Source organism: Mandrillus leucophaeus, unplaced genomic scaffold, assembly GCF_000951045.1.
Source record: "Mandrillus leucophaeus isolate KB7577 unplaced genomic scaffold, Mleu.le_1.0 Scaffold1427, whole genome shotgun sequence".
NCBI classification, from domain to species: Eukaryota; Metazoa; Chordata; class Mammalia; order Primates; family Cercopithecidae; genus Mandrillus; species Mandrillus leucophaeus.
The window spans coordinates 234,249-238,976 of NW_012101396.1; the positions used below are offsets into that span (position 1 = coordinate 234,249).

Sequence of the window (4,728 nt, forward strand, 5' to 3'; positions counted from 1 at the left end):
AAAAAAAAAAAAAAAAAATTCTGTTTGGAGTGTTCTCGTACAATCACCTTGGAAAGCTGGCTGGCAGTATTTACTAAAATTAATCATATACATAACCTGTGATGCAGCTATTCTACTCTTAGGTATATGTCCCACAGAAATGTGTGAATATGTCACCAAAAGACATGTACTAGAGTGTTCACAATACTATTTGCAAGCTGAAAATGGAAACGACAAAAATGTCATCTACAATAAAAGGGTAACTACACTGTGGTACATTCATACAATGGAATAGCAATGAAAATACAGTAATTACTACTACACTCAATGACATGGATGAATCTCAAAAACAAATCCTCAAGTCAAAAAATTAACACAAACTGTGTTACTTTTTAAAGTTTAAAAACAGACAAAATTATTATTACACAGTGACAGAGGCCAGGATTGTGATTAATTTGGAATAGTAACAAATAGGGAATATATTTAGGGTCTTTCAGAATTTCCCGATCTTGATGCTGGTTACACAGCTGAGTTCACTTTGTGAAAATGCTTTGAGCTGGCCGGGTGCGGTGGCTCATGCCTGTAATCCCAGCACTTTGGGAGGCCAAGACGGGTGGACCACGAGGTCAGGAGTTCAAGACCAGCTTGGCCAACATGGTGAAACCCAGTCTCTACTAAAAGTAAAAAAACCAGCCAGGCGTGGTGGCACGCGCCTGTAATCCCAGCTACTCAGGAGCCTGAGGCAGGAGAATCGTTGAAACCCAGGAGACGGAGGTTGCAGTGAGCCAAGATTTCACCACTGCACTCCAGCCTGGGCGACAGAGCAAGACGCCGTCAAAAAAATAAATAAGTAAATAAAATGCTTTGAGCTATACACTTATGATAATGTGCACTTTTCTGCATGTATTTACATTTACTTAAAATAATGTCTGCAAGTGTCAAATGGTTCAGCCAAAATAGATCAAGAAATAGATGGATGGATGGATAAATCGATGGACGGATGGATGGATGGATGGATGGATGGATAGATGGATGGAGGAAGAGAATGAGTAATAGAGAGAGTGAGATAATATGGCAAAGGTTAACAGTTGTTGAATCTAGGTCCAGAATATAAAAGTTTTCATTGTACTCTTCTTTCAACTTCTGCTTAATTTTTTATTTAAAAATATTCTGGTAAAAAGAGGCATTATCCATGCCTCTCAGAGCTTAATATCATATCAAGCACCTGATATGATCTAAGTTGTAAAAGAAGCACAAAAAATATAACTTCTATACCAAGATTGTTTTATAAAATAATAAAATATTCTGTATATTTTCTATTTCTCATTAAGAAACAGAGACAGAGAGAACCAGACCAGGACTGAGTGTCTGAAAAACCTTAACTCCATAAACTGTACCACAGTTTAGCAAGTTACTACATACCTCCTAGTCTTGGTTTTATCATCAGTAAAATGACAATGATAATACTGACCTTAGAGAATGGTTTTGAACATTAGGGAGAAAACCATATTTAAAAGTTTTATCTGTTATAAACAAGCACTGAGTTCATTTCACTTTACCATACCAAATATTTATGGACAACATATTATGAACACATAGTGATAAGAGCAGCGAAAGAGATAATCATATGTGCCATGGGTTAGCACACAATGCGCCAGCAATCAACAAACTGACGATGAGGTGGGTATGGAGACAGTGATATGTCTTACTAGAGAGGCTGACAAGTCGCCTAAATGGTAGCAAGAAGCTAGCCAGAAAGAAGAGAATATGAGAAATTTATGTGAATGGATCAAGTTATCTGAGTATGCAGAGCATTGAATTAATACTATGCAGAAAAGTGACCACTAGGGGAATGGGAAAGTGGGGGCGGGTTAGGAAACAGAGTGAACAAATGCAGAGACTATGACATAAATTTTGTTTTCCCATTAATATCTGCATATTGTGTGCCCTCACTTCCTTCAGGTCCCTGCTCAAATATCACCTTACCAGTGAAGCCTTCCTGCCCATCCTATCTAAAATAACAGAGCCTCTCCACATTACAACCTATTATATATTTATCTCTTTTTTTGTTTTTTTTTTATTTCTTCATATCTTTTTGTTTTGTTCATTTAACACCAGTGCCACTTGCCAATATATATTGATTATATATTAAGTTATTGTCTGTCCCCCAGCTAAAGTTTAAAAGACTTTGTTTTTGTTATCCACTGTTGTATCCTTAGTGCTGAGAACACTGTCTGGCAAATAAAAATTATTGAATAAAAAATTATTGAATGAATGGACGGATGCACAGTGGGCTGAAACAAGTATGATAACATTTAAATGCTGTCTAATAATGATTTAAATAGAGTATAAAGAGACATCAGCAATACTCTTTGGAAAAGTTCCTAAGTGTTTTGGTGTCACAAAAGCTCTGCCTCATTGTTTATTCTTAAATAAAAACTGTACATGGCCTAGAAAAGATAATCACCCCTTATTTTGGCAAGCATAACACACAGGAAGGAGTCAACTGCTTGTTCAAAGAGAACTTTGCTTAAATTCCTCATTAGATCCTGATAGAGCCTGGAAAACACTGATTCTCACCATAAATTTAATGATCATTTGGTAAAGGCAATAATAAGTTGTGATTATTATTTAATAACTAATGTTCTCACAAGATAAATTTGACATGGTCACAAATGTAAAAGTACATTTCACATTGCAATAAATAGATTATGTAATACTTGCAAAGCTCTGAGAAAAAGTCTTTGTCTGAAAAATGTCAGCTTGCTGTTTAATGTTGCTATCAGAGACCAGAAAAGAAACTGCATAATAAACTCAACTCATATAAAGTAATAAATTTGTGATTCCTCCACTAAGAGAAGTTTTACAGGGGATAGGAAAGCTTACGCTGAAGCTGACACCAGGTTATAGGTATAATCCACTATGTCTGCCCCCCAGAATTTGAGGATTCAATTCTATAGCAACAGAAAAAAATAAATGCAATATGTAGAAGACTGAAATCTGTACAATAGTATCTAAATGATGTGTAATTTTGTTGAGTTAAAAAAATAAAAAAACATAATTTGGACAAGTACCTATGTCTCTTAGGGCTCTAAGGTTTCTGCTTCTTTGCTTATACTTTAAAAGAACCAAAAAAAAAAAAAAAAGCCTTGACCTTGAAGTCACACCTACTGTTGCAAAGTGCGTAATTTATTGGTCTCTGCGGGAGGGGAATAGGAAAGACCAAAGGCCAGCAGGGGGAGTAAAGCAGTGTAGGAAAGGGCTTGCAAAGAGTCGCAGGTTAAAAGGATGGGGGGCAGAAGGCGGAGGTGAGAGGTAGGAGGTAGAAGTGACCTGTGGTAGAGGGAATGACCCTGGCTCGGATCAGAGAAGAGGATCCGGGATAAAGAGGAGAGGTGAAGCATGACCGGGAGTCAAGCGGATAAAAGGACCACAAGAGTTAGGAGGTGGGGCAGGAGCGGGCTCCCCATCTCCGGAGGAGAAGGGAGGAGACGGTGAGATCAGAACCACAGGCGCCAGAAGCATCCATCATACAACGTTCGCGGGGATGAATTCTCCTTTCCACCCCACGTTGAGGCACAAAAGGAGGTTTCCCTGGAGTGTATGGGGATTTATTTGTGAGAATTACCAAGTCCCCTTCTTTACACTCACCTTGACGAAGAAGGCAGCGACGATGGCGTGACCGGAAGTGCTGTCCTCTTTTGTTTGGCGGAAGCTTTAGCTTCTGCAGCCGCCGCCCCCTCCTTCACTTCAGGCAACTTCCTGTGCCTCTCTAGCAAGCTCTGCAATGCTCTATCTCATTGACTCCCTCAATAGATGAACACATACATTGTGATGTAAACCGGCTGGGAGAGAGAATCACTAACTTTTTACAAATCCTAATTCTAGTCGTGCCAGGAACTGCAGTATCTCTGCCAAATCCTTCATGTACAATTCGCCACCTCTCCTTGTTGATTCGCCTTAAGAATATCTCCCTTCATCTTAATCCCTTAACTCAGGCCTCATTTTCTCTGTCTTAGACGTCTACAGTTACATATTTTCCAAACTGATTTACTGTTTTCTGGCACACCACTTTTAAAAAGTTCATTTGTATTAGCGGTGTACTTCAATTTCAAGCTTTTTTTTAAAATCTTAAATCTAAATCATTTTTGCTTTGAAATCGTATCCAGAGTTACATACCATATTCCAATGTCCAAAGAATAGAGGTGGACTTATTTAGAAAGCACTCTTGCATTATTTTACATACTCCCCAAGAAAAAGAAGAAAATGAAAACTGAAAAAAATGTTTCAATAATAAAAATCCGTACTCTGGTTAAATACCTTCAAAACAAGTTTAGAATTGAATTATTTATTGCCACTACCTCCAGAAAGTTCTCCTGGCCCCCAAATCTGCACCACAATTCTCATCACAGGGGACGATCTCTTGTGGCTATTTTTAGTCATTCCACAAGTATATACTGAACACCTACCATGTCCCAAATACTATGCTACACCTAGAGACATTATACTAGGATCCCACCGCCTAGAGCTAAAGATGGCATTTAAACACTTAAGAGCCTGGCATAAAATATGTGTTTATCAATGCTTGTTAAATGAACAAATGACCAAAATGTGGTCAGAGCAAAGAAGGAAACTAGCAGTAAGGTCCTTAGTTTTGCTGGTATTTTTACAATTTATTTCAACAATTTGACTCACGTTTCCCACTAAGCACTGCTTTACCTGCATCCCACCAATCTTTATATTTTGTAT

General features: G+C 38.0%; 1 protein-coding gene across 1 annotated transcript in view; it reads right to left on the reverse strand.

The window, feature by feature from the left end:
* The window catches only part of LOC105535193 (melanoma-associated antigen D1), a 108,693-nt gene extending 104,952 nt beyond the window's left edge, over window positions 1-3,741 (reverse strand). Inside the window, exon 1 of the mRNA XM_011974187.1 lies at window positions 3,631-3,741. The gene's annotated coding sequence lies outside the window, so the exon portion shown is untranslated. The remainder of the gene's footprint in view (window positions 1-3,630) is intronic.
* Window positions 3,742-4,728: the final 987 nt, after the last annotated feature.